Source organism: Meleagris gallopavo, chromosome 6 (genome assembly GCF_000146605.3).
Source record: "Meleagris gallopavo isolate NT-WF06-2002-E0010 breed Aviagen turkey brand Nicholas breeding stock chromosome 6, Turkey_5.1, whole genome shotgun sequence".
NCBI classification, from domain to species: Eukaryota; Metazoa; Chordata; class Aves; order Galliformes; family Phasianidae; genus Meleagris; species Meleagris gallopavo.
Window position 1 is genome coordinate 36186858 of NC_015016.2, and position 21361 is coordinate 36208218.

The window sequence follows — 21361 nt, forward strand, 5'->3', positions numbered from 1 at the left end:
TCTGGCCGGCTCGCTTCGCACCGCTGCGCACCGGCCGAGCCCTGCCGCAGCCGAAATACGCGCACGTCGGGCTCACGGCTTCTAACCGGCCTTCTTTCTGTTCTAATTCGGCTTCTTTCTGTTCACCACTTCCTTAGCAGTATGCTTGGCATTTAACAAGAAACGAAAGAAAAAGAAAGAAGGGCAAAGCGGGGCTGAGCTGTCTCCGTGCTGCCTGCGCTGGGAGCGCACACGGAGCGCCCACCTGCCTGCGGCAAAGGGATGCCATCAGCATGACCGGGCGGTGCAGTAACGGCACAGCTGAGAGCGGAGCGCAGTTCCAAGGTGATAAAACGATTAAAATGCCATTCCAGTTAGTATCTGAACCTGTCGAGCACTGCTCCCTAATAGCACCATCCTGCTCTGAAAGTACAATCCATGTGCTTGCTGTGTTTGCAGCATCCCAGGCTCAGCTGACACGTAAAGATGTTGGCACTCAGTTACCATCCTGCAAAAATATGCATGCTGCTCAACTGTCATAACAGTTACCTAAGTACAGTGTGCTGGAATACACTGAACTCTGGCTTCTCATAGCCCCATTTAATTACTAATACACAAAAAGCATACAACACCTTCACAATCCAGCTAAAACTTAATATTCATTCTAAACTAGAATTAATTCAATTATGTAATGGAATGAATGACAGCAAAACTCAACAAATATCAGATCTCAGCAGGAAAGAGAACAAGCAGGCAGCCAAGAGTCTCTGTTAAGATCAAAGAACCTTAGAATCACAGCACGATTTGGGTCAGAATGGACCTTAAAGCTCATTCAGTTCCACCCCCTGCCACGGGCAGGGCTGGCACCCACCAGCTCAGACTGCCCAGGGCCCCATCCAACCCGGTCCTGAGCACCTCCAGAGATGGGGCACCACAACTCCTCTGGGCAGCTGTGCCAGGGCCTCACCACCCTCTGAGTGAAAAATTGCCCCTTGATATCCAACTATCTGGTACTTTGGCCCTGACTCCAGGAGGCACACTGCAGAGGGCCTCCCCTAACTATGCTGTTGGCTCTATAGGATTTGAAAATCACCGTACTCAGCAGTTGCCTGGAAAAGTTTCAGTGTCTTCTAAAGCCACAAGGAAGGACTATTCTTGCTCTAGCAAAATCAAAAATTGCACACTTTTCAATAGCTGAAGATAATGAGCTGGATTAAATCCATTATTATTTAAACAATTTTTCAGTTTTTCACCTAGTATAAATATGTAAAGTGTGACTGAACTGCCTATATCTCTTAAACCATCACTTCCCATATCCAGTGGGGCTGGTCGCTCCATGCAGGAGAAGCTCTGTTGGATTGAAACAAGTCAGCAAAAGAACCAATGGCAAAAGATGAGGGGAGGGGTGATGCTAAGATTAAAAAAAAATAATAATAAATCAGTGATGAAGGAGCAAAGTGATGGGTAGTAAGGACATAAAGTGCATCTTGATGTAGGAGGGGAGGGGAAACAGCTAGCTGCTGAGATGAGGTGAATGAGCCAGGAGCAAGACTGGTGACCATCACGGGAACAGATGACATTGTTTTCAAAGCCTCTCTGGAGATATATCTTAAGGGTTTTGGACTTTGTGGCATCTCTTGCTTCTACCCAGCAGCAAGTAAACCCATCTAACCTCTGTATGGTTTCACCAGTGGGGCAGTTTTGTGTTTCTGTACCAGAGGTTTATTCAGAGGCAGGAATACAACTGGCTGGAACTGGGAAGTACTTGGGAGTAGATGAGGCCAACTGTATTTGTAGGGAAAGGCAATAGCATATAATCAGTTCTAAAGTACCCAAAAAAGGGTGACGGTCATAATCCCGTTGAAGAAAGATCTGCCTACTCATTGCAAGGATCAGGGCTTGCCAAATACTCCAACAGGAGGGAACTGCAGGTAGAGAACCTTCCATTATGGCGGTCAGCCCTTAAATGATGTTAGGTGAATTGCTTTCACCTGCGCTCCCAGAGCTGGCTGTGTCCCCTCACCAGGTGCTCAATCATCGGTTCAGATCGTGACTTAGCAATTCCCATACGGTATTGAAAAACAGTATCTGAAGGAGAGTCTGAAGCTGTGCTGCTCATGCTTCCTTAGAGACTGTTGCAATATATTCTGTAGTGCCACGATGATTATTTTAAAGCATAGAAATATAAATGACCAAAAGTCCATCTCTGTATTTTCGTGGGAGGGTGTGTGTGGAATTAATATATACGTATACATATACATATACATATACATATACATATACATATACATATACATATACATATACATATACATATACATATACGGTTTCTTATTCATTAATTTCACAGACGTTTAAGTAAGACCCGGCTCCTCCCAGCAGCGGGCTGCAGCCGGCGGCGGAGCTGTCCGTGGTCACGGCCGCCAGCTGCGCCGAGGGGCGACCCGGCCCGTGGGAGGGTCCCTTCCAACGCTCCCTTCTTCTGAGTACGCTTTGACCGCTGTAATAACCCTTCTTTTTTTTTTTTTAGGGTGTTTCATCAGGTTTCCTGCACAACTGCCTATACTTTTGGTAGATTTCCAGCTTTCACATCCATCTGTCAAGTTGAAAATAACATAAATTGAATATTCAGTCTGTTCTTGAAAGTGAAGACCTTCAGGGACTGAATCTTATTTAAGCAGTTAAATGCGGTTGCTGCCTGGCCAATTTGTAACATTATTTCCTTTGAGATGTCCCCACTGTACTGCACAGTACTGGCAAGGTATTCGGGTTGACTCATCTCTTACACTCCTTTACCTTGTAAAGCAGTGCTGGAATTTTAGACTTCTCACTGGAATGACTCTTTGCATGTGAGTGTTAACCCTACGTTTACATGTTCAGTAGTCTTTTAGTTCACCTCTTCAGGCAGTTTTGTCTGAGCGGACATTGAAGACCTATGTCACTGGCAAAATAAAATTGCAGCGTTCTGCTGTTGAGCCATATGATGTCTAACAGCACAGTTATCCACACCTTCTGATAGCAAATAGGTGGAAAAGCCAAAGCATGTAATGGTTTGGCGCTGTCAATTTTTGTTGATCAGCCTTCATATGCAAGAACTTTGGCATCTCCTTGTTCACTGAAACCATGTTCAGTGTTAATCACCAAGCAGAATATTTTGTCTCTTTTCACTCATGCTTAATCTGTGCATGCTGCACCTGGGTATAAAGCTGTGTTGATAGTAATTACTTTCCTTGACAAAACACATCGCTTCAAGATTCAGCAAAACAAATAATGGCAGAGACTGTCAAATGCTACAGAGATTTGTATGGTTCATTTTAGTGAGTTTTTTGCTATTCAGCCTTTCTCTCATCACTGCTACGCACTGTGAGAAATTAGAGTAATGATAGATTATAGAGAAATATTATGTGCCAGAAACTGAGCAAGAGTAATGCCCCCTTGGCACTTGCAAAGCTCATATGGAGAAGGATGCACTGTAGCTTGCTAGGGCCTTCACTGACTGGTTGCTGCAGATGGTGGTGTACAGTGGCTACCGGAACTAGCTTTAAACACATTAGCTTTAAACCAGCAGTGACTGTCATGCAACAATCCTTTGAGTAAATTGAGTTTACAGTCTGGTACAACTTCATCCAGATCAAAGCTTCCTCCATGAGCTTTGCTTCAGCTAACTCACTATACAACAAGGTCTATCCACAAAGAAATAAAAGGACAGACAAACGGATCACTTAATGGATTATCCTAGCATTGATACTCTGAGAAAAAAAAAAAAAAAGATTTTAAGAGCTGAACATTTCAGAAAGAGGAAAGCTCTCAACACTGCAGTCATTCCCATCTAGTGAAGAGACAGTGGTCTGCATGGACAGCTCCTGTCTCCATACGGCTGCACTGCTCCCTGGTGTGTGACCCTCACTCTCTGCCAGCAGCATAGCTTTGCCGTAGCCATTCCTTCTGGCCCCAACCCGGTACCTCTTGCCTTCCTACTTAATTATTTGTGTGATCCCTGAGTGAGATCTGCAAGAAGAGCTGTATAAGGCTAAGCTCTAAGTGATCTCCTGTTCATGCACATGGCTGCTCATGTATTGAAACATGGGTTTCAGAGAATAAAGAAATGTGATGTTTCTAATAGGAACATTTCAAGCATAAGCAATTTAATTACTTCTTTCTGATCCAAAATGAACTGAAAAATTCTTTGGTTATCATTTCTGTCAGGGGGCATTACTGGCTTAAAATCAGTGCTAGACATGTAGTGGTTGAAATGGCAATTTTGTTCAAGATTTCTTCCATAGTAATATGCCAGCATACGTGTTCAGAGTGCCCATATGGCACACTTCCATATGCTGTCTCATTTTAACCAAAGCATAGATATATTTCTCCTTCTATTTCTGCAGAAACAATAAGGCAGAAGAAACTAATTTCATATATAGGTGAGGAATTCACTTCAGAGAAGACATTATTTTCTTGCTCACATAGGGGGCAGGTAGGGAATAGATTCCTCAGTAATAGGAAGGAAGAGAAAGAAAAAAGAAAAACAATGACAAAACAAAGAGACATCCTTTTGTTTGGTTCTATTCTCCACCTACATTAAATGACCCAAGTAATGAGTAGAGAATGATTTACATCCAGTAGTACACAACCATGTTAGGTCAGTAACTGCTCGCTGCTGGCTGACAGTGTGAACTGGCCATGAGCAAAAATGTGCTGTCATTTCAGAACATTTTTTAGACTTAGCTATGGAAATATTTCCTAGAACAGACAGATTCCTTTGCTACACAGCAATTAACACCAAGAGCTTAAAAATGCTCTGGTTTATGTGTTTTTTAAGAGCCCAGATGCTTTCAGGGTTGGTCAATGAAGCATGAATGGCTAATACAAGATTCTGTGAATACTAGTTGAAGATAACTTACAAACAAACAAACAAAAAATAACTTTTGAGAGCTTTCAAAATGTACTTCTGGCTAATGTAGTTTTACCTGAGGGTATTTTTTTCTGTCCTGCCTCTCCTATTTGCTGCCCTGATTTGCTGTGAGCTTTTAAATTACTTTGCAAATTCCAAAGAGCATGAGCTATGACTGGGTTTGCATCACACCCACCCCAGAAGAGTTAACCTAGGATTGGAAAGCAGCATTTTTTATGGATAATGAAAAAGAAATGGAAAAAAAAAAAAGAAAGAGAGAGAGAGAGGAACTTGACTAATCACATCTTTAAACCTGGGACAGAGAATGGGTGGGTGTCCTGGTCCAGTAATCCCTGTGTTTTGAAGAATGGACTATGAACGGGCATCAAGAGTCATGGTGACACTGCACTTCTACAGTAGGAATATGGTCCCATTTGGGCAAATGCCAAGATAATCTCACTGTAGTGTGCAAAGAGATACTCTGGAGACGAAAAGGTTTTTCTATAACACACTGTTCAGAACCCTTCTTCTGGTTTAGGTCAGCTCTCACAAAGTGTCATTTCTTGACAAATCTACCTTTTGCATTACTATTTTTATGGGCTACATGGACAATTAGTAAATGTTTCCATGGCAATTCATAGACAGTTTCTCCAAGATAGATTTTAGCATCATAGACAAAGACTCTGTTCTTCCTTTCTGTTTTTAAAGTATTTTTAAGGCTAATCAAGTAGGATCATGTAGGAGTATGTTCTGCTACAGTAACAATATCACTATGAGAATATGTAGGGATTTCCAAGTTAAAAGTATTCTATTAATATCTTAAACATACATGTTAAAAACACATTCAGATGAGACTGGGGCATCCATAAATCAGGTTTTTTTCTGATGTAGACAGAGAAATAGATTATGTTCTTCTTTTCTCAGCTGTAGCCACAATCAGAATAAAGCTGAGGAAGGATATCAAGACTTACTGCCACTGGTCAATCCTAGTGTCAACCTCTTCACCCCTCCCGGATGTTTGTTTCAAGGTTGACTCTGGTGTAGTGCAGCTGCCCAACCAGGAAACAGTCTGCATTTAATCTCATGCCCAAATTCTTGGCTCCTGCTTGAGCTATGCCACAGCTGTGTCTGCACTTGGCTTTCTGACTTCTTCATTCTGATCCTGATCTCAATCCTGGCCTGCTGACTTGACATCTGTGCTTGGCTTCAGACCTACCTAATCACCGAGAGCCTACCTGGCAAAGTGGGGACTGTCACCTTGCTCAGGGACTGTGGGATCAATTCCCTTGCTGGTCAAGCCCCCTCAGCCAGCCTTGCTGTCACTCTTGCCTCCCAGCTACTCTGACTTCATGGAGGTGCCCATCCTCATGATGCTCTGATGCCTCTTGGACCAAACAAAGCCTGTTGTAAAGTACCACATAATGGTGCAAAACTGCTCCAGTAAATTGTCTTAGGGTCAGGGAGACCCTAAGTGAAAATATAAATGTAATTGGTTCAATTGTTCCCAAAAACCATTATCTGTTTATATTGAGAGAGGAAGGCTGACGCTGGACTAACAAGAAAATCAGAAGCTCGGGTGTTCTAATCATATCATAGGTGACATCTTACATATGGCAGGATCAGAGTTCTACTGTGAGAGAGGTCTATGATACAAAAAAAATCCACAAACCTTCAAAATAGGGTTAAATTTTGGAGTTTCAAAAAGGATTAACAATATGAATTGTGGCACAGCTGGGGTGGACTCAAATAACTGAAGAGCTATAGATTGGTCATTTCACGCCTTTCATTTCAGACAGCCAACATACAGCGAGCTGCTGTGCAGATATACTTAGTTTTCACTTTTGAAGTGAACTTGGACAGTCTACAGGAAAAGTCTTGGAAATGAGAACTGCAAAAACAAAGAAACAAACAAAGGAAACACATGCCAAGCAATTTAACAGGGGTCAGAAGGAAAGAGCCTGCTTATTCCTCTTCCAGTGAAATGGACATCCCTTTGTGAAAGGAGAAAGGGAAGAACTGCTGATACTTACTGCGAAGTGAAATTCTGGCAGTCTAACCTATGATTATGACCCATTAATAATTTTCTCTGTGAGCAAACTCAATGAAGGGAGGAAATAGCAGGGGGCAGGCATAAAATGCCATCCCCAGCTTGACATTTTAACCAAAGTTTCAATTCTGTTCATAAACCATTTGAATATTAATATCTAAATGTACAAAGCTAGTTTACCACATTACCTTTCTAACCATTATATTACCTAAGCTTTCTTTTTTCTTTCTTATAAATAAGATATAATATTTTGCAAACACTGTATATTATAAACAGTCCTCCTTGATCATCCTGGAAATATTCATCATATAATCTGAAAACAAATATCAGTTCTTTCTGATCTCATAGTATGATGTGTTTTCCAGAACCACTGCATTTTTTTTTTTACAATTCAGCAGACTCTGAAAACATCCAGAAGAGTTATTCCTCTCCTAGGTTGTGGGTGTGCTACACTTCTACTTAAGATCAGTTCATGCTGGCTCCATAGGCACCAGCGCTCACTGTTCAGGGAAGCTGGAGCTCAGCAGAAGGCCATCAGGTGACAGATCCTGGTGTTCCCAAGAAAAACCTAATGTTGTTGAGCCTTAGAAGTAACTAAAACAGATGTGAACGATTCCACATTTAAAAAAATAGAATCTTTTTATTCTCTGTGAAAGAATAACTTTGCTAAAGTTGCAAAACTGGTGATGCCACTTCTTGTAGGAACTGCTGCAATGCAGACATTTGTGTAACCTGAAGTCTTACCACAAAAACCTGGAATCTTTGACTTATTTGCACAGCACAGCACAGTTTGTCTTCTCAGAACATCTGTTTGACTCTACATTTGCCCCTGTGAAACTTCATCAGGTTCCTCTCTGCCCAGCTCTCCAGTCTGTCCACGTCTCACTGAATGGCAGCACAGCCTTCTGGTGTGTCAGCCACTCCTCCCAGCTTTGTACCACCAACAAACTTGCTAACAGTGCATTCTATCCCTTTGTTCTGGTCACTGATGAAGATGTTGAACAAGACCAGACCCCATACTTACTCCTGGGGAATATTGCTAGTTGTAGCTTCCAGCCAGACTCTGTGCCACTGCTCACAACCCTCTGAGCTCTGCTGGTCAAACAGTTCTCAGCCCACCTCACCTTCCACTCATCTTTCTCACATTTCTTAAGCTTACCTATGAAACATACACAGACATGCATATATGTATTTTTTTTAAAGATCGTATATGTTACATCTTCTTCCCAGAACAGTTTTGCATAGTTTACAGGTAGACCACCGTACTGAAAAGATGTAAATAGTTTACCTTCTAGAAATGGAAATTAATGGTTATTGTAGAAAAATTACTGTTTGGCAGAATATTAGACTTCCAAGAGTATATTAAATTAAAGCATCTTATGTACTGCTCAGCATCCACCTATGAATGTACAGAGACATCTACCTTGAAAGCTTCGTCTGCAGAATTGAATCCCCACTAGCCCAGCTTATGTGGGGATACCGGACAGGGTATCTCTGGTTCTGTTTGGGTGATGCCAAAAGGCATAAGCATCAAGAGACTTAAGTTGTATTACTGGGACTGCCACCATCTTCTGCTTTGTTCTCACAGTGGATTTTAATCCTCCTTGTTTCTTTTCTCTGACAATAAACAGCAGAGACTGTTTACTCACTTCAGCAGAACCATTTGAGTGTAACAGGTAAACAGTAAACAAAGCTAATTCAGTAAATTTAAGTACAACTTCACTACACTCCTAAAGCCTAATAGACAAAGCAGAGGATTGAGAAAGCAACTTAATGTACTGCATTAGGTACATAACAAAGACTGCTGGAACAATTTGAATTTTCTGAAGTCAAACCTACTTCCAACAAACTCAGAGTGATAAGAAAGAGAAGCAAAGTCAGTTCTGGTACCTGGTATCTCACTGCACAGTAATAAAATAAATCATTGTAAACAGTCATGAACACCTTAAAACAAAATACACAAGTACAAACAGAGCATCTTACAGGGTGGAAACAAACGAAATTACATAATAACTTCAATATACAATTCTCAGATTAGATCTGCGTGATACACTGCTGTTATTTTTTCACAGTAATAAACAAAGGTTGGTACTGACACCAGATGCTATTCCTCAGTATTCAATATAATATTGCAATATGCTGCTGCTGCATTTCCAAATTACTGAGGGTATTACCAAGAAAGCTGCTACAGAGGAATGAGAAAAAGATGGAGGAATATTACTGCTTCTGTACTAAGCTGCTGTGGAGGCAGCCTTCTTAGTAGTGACCAAAGATAAAAACAATTAGGTAGTTTTTGCCATTCAATTCCTGTGATGTTTATTTTAAATATATAACACTTCAGTGTCTGTGTATGTTTTCTTCTCAAGTGTGGGCTAAACAGAGGCGTAGTGAAAAAATAGACTGACTTCATATTGACATCAACAGGGTTGAATTTCACCCAAATGTACTTAACTGTGTGCATCTCTTTGTAAGAGCATACTGATATTCCATTTCTTCCACTTACTATTGTAAGCAGAAGTGTGAAGAGTGGGATAAATTTCAATCCCATTAGAGTTAGCAACAAACCTTCTGCTAATTTACATGTACAGAACACAAACGTATGGCTGAGTTAGAAACAGAGGAAGATAAGGAAATTCTCTCTCTCTATCTGGAATCAGGGTGGATGAGCAGTGCCCAACTTGCCCATGCTATTCTCTGCTCTAATGCCACTGTGGTCCTTTCTCCACCAGAAAGGAACTGCTCCTTTCTTCACCAGAACCAGGATTCCCACCTCGTAGAGCTGGTGGTGCCAGCTGTGGGAATACAGATGAGGAGGGAGCTGAACAGCTGAAGGGTACCAAAGCACGTACTGTTGGTTGTGGAGGACCGTGCAGAGATGAGGAGGAGAGGAAGAGTGGCCTCTTTATCTCAGCAGGCTTGTAAGACACGTCTTGCACATAAACATGCTGGAAGAAGTCCAGTCGGAGAACTGGATGGATATATTTTAATACCACTATTTTTAGGTTATATGAGAGAAGGCTGCTGGGAGTCTAAGTTTAAAACAAATGGTAGGTTGCTTCTTTCTGTTACAGACATAGAACTGTGTCACGACTGAAAAAGAAACACATGACTGAGAGATTTCTTGAACTCCTGCATGGTGCTTAATTTTTCAGCAGTTCTTTTAATGGATATGAGAGCATAATACTGCAGAATCCATGAAGTCAGCTCTCACTGTCAGTTCCTCAGTACGATTCTGGAGAAAATCCCATCTCTCTTACCAATGTTTTAATTTTTAGTTGTGTTCCTTCCCTATCTCTCTGGTCAGCTTTTGAATGAATTGCAGATTTTGAATCAGATTTTTGAAACAGTCTACAGAAGCACTGCTTTTTGAACCATGCTTGTATAACTCTGCATCTGACTAACCTGCTAAATTCCTAGTCTCAACAGACATGCAGAAATGACCCACTTTCAGTGGTGCACCTTATATAAACCAAAGTTCTATTATATGTTATATATACTATTATATGTCTATACTTACATACATAAGTTTGCATGACAGGACACAAGCAATCCTCAGCTGCCTCTTGATATCCTCTAATGATTTTGTTGTGCTGGAATGAAGCTTTTTTTTTTTTTCCACAGAGCAATGGAAAAAAAAATACATAATTGAAGTAGATTGGAATGCTTTATGTCTTAGGATTTAAAATCCAAAGCCAGCTCACTTACATGTGGCTAATCATTCTTGGTTTATGATGGACTATGGAAGACAATAAAGTTCTTGTACTGTTCCCAGTGGCCAGATATTCCTATCCCAGCCCCACAAGCATATCTGAGTTACTAGCCTGCATTTTGGCAATCAGCAGAGAAACACTGCAGGCTGAATGTGTGCCAACATGTATGCATAATGTGAGCCAGTACTGCAGGAAAATTCAGATCCAACCTTGCTGAGTGGACATCTAACTACAGAGTTTGAGGAGCAGTGAGGGGGGAGGGAGGGAAGGGTGGACTCTGATCTTTCAAGGCAGCGCACCTTCCCATCGGAGCCTGCAGAAGTTTGGACATTATTTTTGCAGCCTTGGGTCAAGTGTCTTCTCAGATACTGATTTGTGAAGGTTTGGGAGTTATTTTTTATTCCTATTAGCTCTGCATAGCTAAGCCAACCAGAGGAAGTAGAATAGATTCTGTTATTTATTCTGTACAACATCAGATGTACACATGCTGTGTGTGTGCTGAGCTACTGAACTCTATCTGATCACCAAGTGTTGCTGATGGCAGAACCAGCCTGCTGGTGACAACACACTGGAAAAACAAGAGAAAGAATCCAAGCTGACATGCAGCATCTAAGCAAGCTGACAGAGCCAAGTTTTGGCAACTTAATACATTAGGGGAAAGGAGATGGCTTTCTTTTCCACTTGTAAAATCAGATACATTTTGTCTGGAACAAATCAGAGCAATATAAAAATGTAACATGGTTGTGTCATTTTTCTAGCACCACTTTTTAGAAAGTAGATTTGTAATTTAAGGCTCTATGTAGTTCCTGGGACAAGCTCCATCCAAATCAACAGGAGCTTCTCCTGATTTTTATGGAAATTAGTTCAGAATGCTGAAAATCCACTTCTCTGCCAACCACAAAATCTCAGGAGTACAAAGTCTTATTGATCTGGTTATCAGTTGAAGCTTTATTTATTAATCTCCTTACACAGATTTGTGGGAACACGGTGGAAGAAAGAGTTAGATGGGGAAGAAGCGTTTAGCTGTGCAATAAATACAAATAAGAAGATAAACCTAAGCCTCTAAATGGGTCCTGCTGAGTGGGAGGGACACTACACTGCTCCTCACGAACACAGCAGCTTGCGGTTGCTTCACTGAATAGAAGCCTTGTACCAGATGGAAAACTGGCAACTAGTCAGACCCAAACAAATTATTTTAGTAAACTGAGGTGTTTTGTCCTTTGTATTCTGAGGGAAATGCATCTGCCATGGCTGTTTTTTATAAACCCGTTTCTCAATTAAAAAAAAACATGTGAGCTGATAGATGTTACGATTTTGTAACTTCTGCCACAAGAGTACTTTACTCTTTGGGACACTGAGCCCCTCAGCCTGCCAGCAGCACACTGTGTTGGACAGATGACTGAACAGACTACTGACCCAAAGGAGAAACGTAACCGTGTTAATAAAGACAGTGGCTGAGGAGATCTGGCAATAATTTATCTGGCAAGAGTTTATTAATGGAAGTACAAGACACATCATCAGTGTTTCCGGACACTATTTTTCCAACAAGAAGATAGCAGAATTATATCAAACAAACGAAACGCAAGATAAAACTTCAAAACTTCAACTTTCTTTGGAAAGAACATCTCTTTTACTTATTGTGTTTCTCAGATTTAAAGAATTATACAGTAAAGAATGAGAGTTATCCTTGGCAATGGATTTTAAAACGTAACCCTCTTAGAAGCAGACAATCTAAAATAGCTATTACAACAGCAAACATCAGAGAACACTTTGTACCAGAAGGAAATTTACAAGTCAGAGTTAAGTTCAATAGAACATCCATAAAGCCAATATCCAAGTCACTCTTTGTTGTATAACGGGAATATAATTAAAGAGATGAAATCCCACAGATGTGCATTATCTTCCTTTGAAGCTGTTGCACTGCCAAAGCCAGGCATCTCACAAAAAATACTTTAGTTCCACGTTAAATGTATTAAGGGTGTTTTTTAATGTTTTGCTTTTTGTGTGTGTGTGTGTGTGTGTGTGGAGTTTCTTTCACTTTAAAATATATGGTAATTTTAAGCTTGAGTTGGTTGGGATTTTTTTCTGCAGGGACTGAGCAGTACCTGTGCCTAGTGACCATGCCTACGGCGATTTCAGCAGTGGGCAGCTGAAGTGGGCACTCCTCTCCAGCCAGCTCCACACCTCAGCTTGCTTCCCATGAGGTGCTGGAAGCCAGGGCCACTGAATGTTCTCCATAGCTGTAGCAGATGACATACATAGGAAAAAGATGAAAGTTTCCCTGATAAGCAATATACCTGGAGGTGTTCAAGTAGCATGTAGATGTGGCACTGAGGGCCATGGTTCAGTGGGCGTGATGGGGATGGGCTGATGGGTGGATGAAATGATCTTAGAGGTCTTTTCCAACTTTAATGGTTCTACGATTGTATGGTTTGCTGCTTTCCTCAATAATTCAGGCCAGTTTTGGCCAGCCTATTCTGTATGGCATACACTATAAGAAATTTCTCTCATGCTTAAATTACAATTTAGCCATTGAAGTAGTCACTAGGTATCACTAAAGGTTTGATCATTTCCAGTACTACATAATTATTCACAGGAGCAAGGCACTGAATTGGATTAGAGTTAGGCTGTGTTCCTCATTTCCATCTGAAGCTCTGCTATAAAGGGATTCTTGGAATGTGCTGTATCTCGAAAAACAGAACAAATAGGATTTGGCTCTGGCTACTTCAGAGCTAATACTGAATTTGCAATTGAAGAGAAATCCAGTGGTAATTACTGCCATTAACAACAACAACAAAAAAGTTTACATTTTTGTATTTGCCCAATGACATATTTAATTGCATTTTACCCATCAGAACATAAGAGGAAAGCCACAAATGAACTCAACAATCAAAGGAACTACAGAAAAAATATTTCAATGCATGCTTTTTCCCTTTGTAAACATTTGCAAAATAAATCTGTCCTAAGCTTCACTGTATCAAATGATTTTTATTTTTTCTTAATGTTGTTCTATTTGTTTTATCCTTCCTGCTTCTGAAGCAAAAAATCTTTGTGATACTCCACAATGAGTCTGTGTCTAGGGCCAAAAAGAATGATTTGGAAATCATCCAGAAAAGCACCTCCTTCCTCAAGATCTGGGTCAGTAATAATTATAAATTGCAATTATAATAACTTAGCATGGGCTATAATATTTATTATCTGCGTCATGCTACATTTGTTTGATTCCTACATTCTGTTTACAGGAAAGGTTGAAGAAATTATCTGCCCAAATTCATCAAACAGTAAACTTTTATTCTAATACATTCATTTTCTTCACTTAGAACTATGTATGTAGAAATCCAACCATCTGATTCCCCAGAAGCATGATTCATTTGACAGATCTAATAACTGGTAAGTGTAAGATTTCATCATACCTTGTAATTTTGTTCGTGGGACTTAGCAGGGAGTTTTCATGCACTGAATTTGGAATGTATCACTTATTCCACTTCAGTGTTTAAGTATGACAGAAGGGAAATAAAAAGCTGTGAGAGAAAAGTGCAAATGGAGACATTGACCAAGGAAGACCATGGTGGGTTTGTCAAGGAGACCAAGGGGGTTATAGCCTTCTTCACAATGCCCCGTGCAGTAATCACTCTTGGACTGCTCACAGAGGGAGCGACCTTCATGGCCCCCCTATCTGCTGGATTGCATACAGCCTCAATCATATTCTTACAAGCAGCAGCCTGGGATTTTTCATGCCTGTGCCACTGTCCTAAGGGACAATCTATGTGTCTTTGGTATTCACAGGATTTGATGAGGAATATAGCTTATTGATTTTCTTTCTTTTCCCTCCTATCATTAAAAACATCCCTACTCATGAACGTTTTGACTAAATAAGGTTTATTATTTATATTTATTACATATAATTACATATTGGTAATACTTCAGTTTTACAGAAGGACAGCAAAAACTGTAGGGAAAAAGTAAAACAAGTTTTTCTCAAGTATCATAATGAGATCATCTCTGCCCAAGGAAAATTGAGAAATTAAGCTGACTTAAATAGAAACAGGGTCAGGTCCTTTGTATCAGGGATTGATTCAGAGCCTAGAAAACAACCAGAGATGCTATTATTAATTCTAATATTTCTGTTAGTATTTGTACCGATGCATACAGAAAAATATACAAGGAATTTAGTTACATAATTTAAAAATAGGTGGATCATTTATAAGTGCAAAAGGAGGTATAAGGCAATCCAATTATTGCATAAGAAAATCCAGCAGGAAATACTTAAGCACCACAGAACATATTTCAAACAACTTGACTTGGCAACAGCATGAGAATTTAAAGAAACTGCACAAAGGAGAGAGATGCATCTTTTCAGTGGAAGCATGTCTGAACCCCAGAATTCAGGTTCTCCAGTCACTCAGATCAGAGGTAGGACTCAGGAGCAAAGCAGTACATCTCCGTTTGATGACCTCCCATCTTGTTTTCACAGCAACCTCAGCACTGGGTCCAATGACCATGTGCCTGTATATCAGCCACTTTTTCTTCTCAAGATTGCTCATGGGATATCCATGACCTATATGTAGATTCTGGAAACTGGAAGCTTTAATCAGTATGGACGCAGGCAAGGAGTAAGAGATCCTTAAATTCTTTGAGGGAAAAAATGTAGCCTGACTGCCTACACTGTGAACAGTTGTCCATGGATGCCAATGACTGATCCAGCTCACCACACAATGTAAAAACTTAATTGCCACTCTAGCAATAGAAATAGAAAAGTGAATTTCTTAATAGCTTAGTCTGAGACTGATTTGTGAAAGCCAGCATTGCTATAAGGTTTGTGAAATGTTTGATTTAAAATGTTGCTAAGGAGGTAAGCACAATTGCTGAACTCTTGGATGACACCAGTTTGATCCAGGGATTTGAAATATGCAGACACATTTATTACTAGATGTTTCAATCTCATAGATAGTAACCTATCATTTGAATATTTACAAACTCTTGCCAAGCTGAGTAATATGATACTTAAAATTCTTATTACATGGGTAATCAGGGCAGTTACTGTTGTTTTTGTTTTTTTTTAATTATGGGTAATACCCTGTCTCCATTGGAGTTGGAAGAAGATATTCTGTGAAATTACTTTAACACTGTGCTACAGAATATGCAGCTATGTGTTTAATGCCAACGATGAACAGTAGCTAATGAGACATTTTGATAGCTGGTAGTGATTAAGTGCTCTACAAAATCTAAATGCATGGTCGGCAAGGTAAGGAGCTCTTTCTGTCTGACTTCACATGATAAGTGACACAGGGAACTGCCATTTCTGAGTCTAGTTCATATTCATTCCATCATAATTCTCTAAAGCGTATGAAATAATTTTTCTTTTTATTCCAGCTGGCAGAAGGATTCATTGCAACCAGCCAAAATTATGAATTTCTTAATTATAATGAAAGAACTTGTAGAGAAGACTAAGTTAGGTGCGATAGTATCAGAATGAACTTCTCAAGAATCTGTGCAAAGTGAATGTATTTTACAGGCTGGATGGGGACTGTTAGAATCCAGCAGGCTTAGTGTAGGAGGACAGTGACATTACAGATTGTTTAAGACAACAACTTCAGAAACTGTCATAGCCTTACTCATTCTGAAGAGGATAGTTATTTTTCACTGTTGAGGGTTTAATCCTATCAGAAGATAGCCAAGAATTTCTTATTTAATGTACCAGAGTTATTGTTTCTAGCTCCTGTTTTCATAAATTTTAATTAAAAATAAGAAAAGGAAGAAACGTGGCTTGCAGCTATATACAATTCAAGAGTATGAAATTTCACTAGACAATCAGCAAAGAAAGCAATGTTTTTATATCCTTCCAAAGTAATTCAGAAATACCATGTATTTATGCAATATGAGCCATCACATAACACAATCTGGAGCTGTTAAATACTGGGTGGCAAATCTTCATACATCTTTATAGGGCCACATTTGCAGATGGCAAATTGAAGGCTTAATTCAGCAAATCTTACTGATGGAAGTAATTCTGATTTTTGCATGTCTTCTCACAGATTTCAAACTCCCTATTAACTTGAATGTTTCTATTGCCCTCTGTAGTACTAACTGTGAGAGTGGAGTTTCCAGAATCAGTCCAGATGTCATAAATTTGACTGTGTAAATAAGCAGCTGTAGATTGCTTAAAGGATATGTATTAAAAGATTGTTCATCGGCACCAGAATTATTCCTTATTGTTTTTTTCTTTCCCTGTGACAAAGCTTATGGACTACTTTGTCTTCCTACCCTAAAGAGCTTGCAATTTATGTGTAGAAGAAAAAAAAAAAAAAGAACATATGTCTAGAATAAACAGGATTATATATAGTTACTACAAACGAGACAGAGATACAATAAGACAAAGTTAATTGAGACAGTATATCCAACACAAGCACTAGTAGTGGGATTTATCTTGCCTAACTTTAAATGTGTAAAAGTTAAGTATTCAGTTTCTGTCATTTAGGTTGTTGCTATAGTCCAAGGAGAGAGACAATTTAAGAAATGGTCCATTCATTTGACATATTTTAAGATGTGATGAGTCACTTTCTGGATGTGGTAGTGTCCGTTGACTGTGAGAGGCACCTAGATAACTAGTCTACATTTACCACTTAAATGTCTCTTAGATGGCCAAATTAGGTGATAGAACTCAGCCAAACTGCTTTGCAAATGTCACCTAATGTGAAAGTGAGTTTTAAGGAAGGATTTAAGGACAGTAAATTCAGTTAGACAAGAAACAAGTAATTGTTTGTGAATGCTGGATCGCCGGTCAATAGGTCAGAGCTGTGTGTTTTCACTATCTGATTCCCCATTCATTCTTGCAATTCCAGACATATTATTTTGGCCTTTAAAACTTGCTCTATGCAAGGGAAGAAAACTTGGGCCATTTAATGAAACAGTAAAACTGAAGTCAAGTTGCTGGCAAATGCTCAGCACAGACCACTGAAAAAAAAAATCTTTTCCTGTACAATTATATAGGAGACAGTGCATCATGAGTAGATATTAAAAATGTTTTAGGTGCAAATGAAAGCAGTTAAAGTCAGAAAATACCAGAACTACAGTAGATAGACACTACTTCCAAAAAAGCAACAGTTTTCAGAAATGTCTATTGATTTCACAGGTCTCCACATAGCTAACAAAATAATCACTGTCTACTTGTGAAATTTTTTATCAAAAATAATTCTTGCATGAGGTCTTTGAGCCCTTGTAGTCATAACTTCTGCGGAAAAAAAAATATATATAAACACAGGAAAGGTATGTGAAATCTGTATTATATTTAAAGGAAGAGAAAATAATTGCTTAAGTTATATATTGTTTTGTCAGCTGAGAAGTATTTATATTCCCATTACTTCGTTTAGTATTTTTGCAGTTTACTCAGTGCACTTAAAAAATCCTTAAAAGGAGTAATTTAAATAAAGAAATGCAAGATTTGATGTACTTTAAAGGAAATAGTAATTCAAAACTATTATTATCATTTGTATTATATGCATAATGATTTAATAATACCATTGTGTTTTATGAAAGTGTTACAGCAAGGAGCCAGTCCTGGAGGCTATGAACTCAGCAAGAGAGCAGATAAATCAAAGGAAAGAGGACTGCCAAACTTGTATGTGACATTGAAATGATCCTGGACACCCTTCAGGTCTTAAATCTATTTTTGCATTTGCAGATGCATTTGATATTAAAATGGTTTCAATCAGTCTTTCTCTTGATGTCAACTTTTAATATTACTGAACAATAATAGAGTTATGTCAATCCATAAAATGCTACAGACACAAGCCTTGTAATTTTTTCCACTTTCACTTTTCCTCCAGAGCTGATAAAAACTTCTATCACACAAGCTCCAAAGCCTGGGTTGCTGGTAACAAATACTCAGATAGAAGTTGGTGTGGAAAGTAAAAAAACCTTCAGTAGTCTGATGCCTTCTTAATCTAACGACACACTCAATTTGACTCTAGACACATCTTCAAATTAGATATAACAACTGTGTCTCCTATTAACAGTATTCGTTTATTCTGTTAAAATGTACTGACTGTTGCTACCGTCAAATTTGCCTAAATTAGTGGTGAAGTACTTTGCCCTGCTGCAATTTCAGAACAGTGCTGGCCCAGCTTAGAAAAATGTACTATAATTATCCATGAGGAACAGCCTATTTTCTTGCACTTTAACTCTAACCTATTTACTTGTGGCACAGATGAGGAACCTAAACTCCTTCTCCATTCTAATGGGATAAAAAACAAATGAAGAACTCAGATGTTAGACAAAGGCATCCTTGGTCAGTTATGTGTATTATCACCTAAAAAACTGGAACAAGACAAAAATGCAGTCTGTCCTTCTCCACAGTCATTGATTTGTTGACTTTCATTTTTTCCGGATTAAAAAAATACTTAGAAAGAACTAATTTAATAAGCAGCCCTCTGATGCTCTCCTTCTAGCAACCTTGGGCACTTCAAGGAACTGGCTGGAAAGGCACAGAATCACAGAACTGTAGGCATTGGAAGAACTTCTGGAGATCCCTGCTAGAGCAGCTTCCCAACAGTAAGTTGCACAGGAAAGCATGCAGGTGGGTTTTGAGTATTTCCAGAGAAGAAGACTCCATGGACTCACTGGGCAGCCTGTTCCAGTGCTCTGTCACATTCACAGTAAAGAGGTTTTTCCTCATGTTTGTACAGAATTTCTGTGTTTCAGTTTGTGCCCACTGCCCCTTGTTCTGTTGCCGGGCGCTACCGTAAAGAGTCTGGCCCCATTCTCTTGACATCCATTCTTTACATACTTGTAAGTGTGGATAAAAAGCCCTCTCAGTCATCTCCAGCCTGAATAGTCACAGGTCTCTCCTCAGCCTTTCCTCTTAAGAGAGATGCTCCAGGACCCAGATCATCATTGAGGCCCTCTGCTGGAGTCTCTCCAGTAGTTCCATTAGCAGGTTGCAGGGCTCAGTTGAGAGCTAGCATTACACAAACTATATCAGATGTCAGATGTAGCCTATGGTAACACAAAACTAGTCAGCAGAGGCTGATTCCCTGTGGCAGTGGAATGGACCCTTGTCAGCGAGGTCCATGCACTGCCTTCCTCATTGCCACCCCAGACACAGTCAGCCCCTGCCACATCCTGGTGACAGCAGCCTTCTCAATTTTCCCATTTGTTCTTCAGCTGGCAGGCAAAATCTCCTCCTGAGGTATTGGGCATATACAGTGTTCAGAAGGAAAGAAGCCTGAACTATGACAGGAAAAGATTTATGTGAGCCACTGCTTGGGACTGGGCACAAGCAAGCAGCACAGGGAGACAGGAGAGGAGGAGCAGGGCATAGACAGAAAGAGGAAGAAAGCCCAGAGAGAGAGGAGAAAGGCAACACGGTTACACAGTTCCTCAAACCGCACCAGAAAACAAGTGCAGATGACTGGACACAGCAAAAGAGGAGCTCCTTCCCAGCTTCAGTGTCATTCACTTAAGGCAATTGCAATATGAGCTACAACCTACTGCCTGAACTTTCATACAAAAAAATTCAGGGGAAAGAGCACAGGTAGAGTCCTGTGCACATCTGAACTTCTGTGCATGCTTTTGCTGTTCGTGAAGCAGATAAAATTTACAGTGCTTTTAAAAATGATTATTTTTGACTCGTGTTTGATTTTGACTGTGTTATAGATTGCTAAGTAGCAGGCACAGGTAAGCCCACAGATATGTTCTTCTTGCCTATCTGTCCTCACCTGTACCCTCTGTATCACAGAATTGATCACTACTATATCCATCACAGGTAGATGAAAAGTTCCCCAGTTCAATATTAGCTCCACATGGAAGATCTTTTAAATTATCCTTTTTCCTGGGGTTCCTCTGCAGAGCTGCACACATAGATTGAGAGAATATTCTGGGGTGGGCACTGGTACCCTATGTGACTGCAGCATCACCAGATATTAATGTAATACCACAATTGAGCCATGATCAGAGGGTTGGAGCACCTTTCCTCCAAAGACATGCTGAGACAGTTGTTCAGCTAGAAGACAAAGCTCCAAGGAGACCTTACTGCAGTCTTCCAGTACTCGTAAGAAAGATGGAGAGAGACTTTTCATAGAGGCATATAGTGATAAACAAGAAGTGGTGGTTTTAAGCTAGGAGAGGGTAGAGGTAGTTTAGAGACAGGGAAGAACTTTCTCACTATAGGAGTGGTGAGGTGCTGGAACAGGTCACTCAGAGAAGCACAGGTGTTTAAGGCCAGGTTGGATGGGGCCTTAGACAGCCTGAACTAACGTAGCAACTCTGAACATAGCACAGGAGTAGAACTGGATGAGTTACTATGTTCCTTCCAAACCAAGCTGTTCTGTTCTGTTCTATCCTATCCTATCCTATCCTATCCTATCCTATCCTATCCTATCCTATCCTATCCTATCCTATCCTATCCCACCCCACCCCACTCCACCCTATTCTATTCTATTCTATTCTATTCTATTCTATTCTATTCTGTTCTGTTCTGTTCTGTTCTGTTCTATTCTGTTCTATTCTGTTCTATTCTAATTATTTTTCCTCTCAAGATTTATTTCTCCTATGGAATAACTGTAAAGTTGGAAGGCAACAGAGACTGACTAAATGCTCACCAAGTGAGAGGTTCACAAAACAGCTTTGAGGAATCTTTTAACCATTCACATGCTGCTCTTTGAGGTGCCCCTGCTGTTTTGGGTCTGCTGGTTGGATAGACAGCAAAACCAATGGGCAGCTCAGAATGGGGCAGGA

General features: G+C 40.0%; 1 long non-coding RNA gene across 1 annotated transcript in view; it reads right to left on the bottom strand.

The window, feature by feature from the left end:
* Nucleotides 1-14548: 14548 nt before the first annotated feature.
* The window catches only part of LOC109368263, a 75435-nt gene continuing 68622 nt past the window's right edge, over nt 14549-21361 (bottom strand). The window contains exon 3 of the long non-coding RNA XR_002116120.1: nt 14549-14710. This is a non-coding gene — a long non-coding RNA (uncharacterized LOC109368263). The remainder of the gene's footprint in view (nt 14711-21361) is intronic.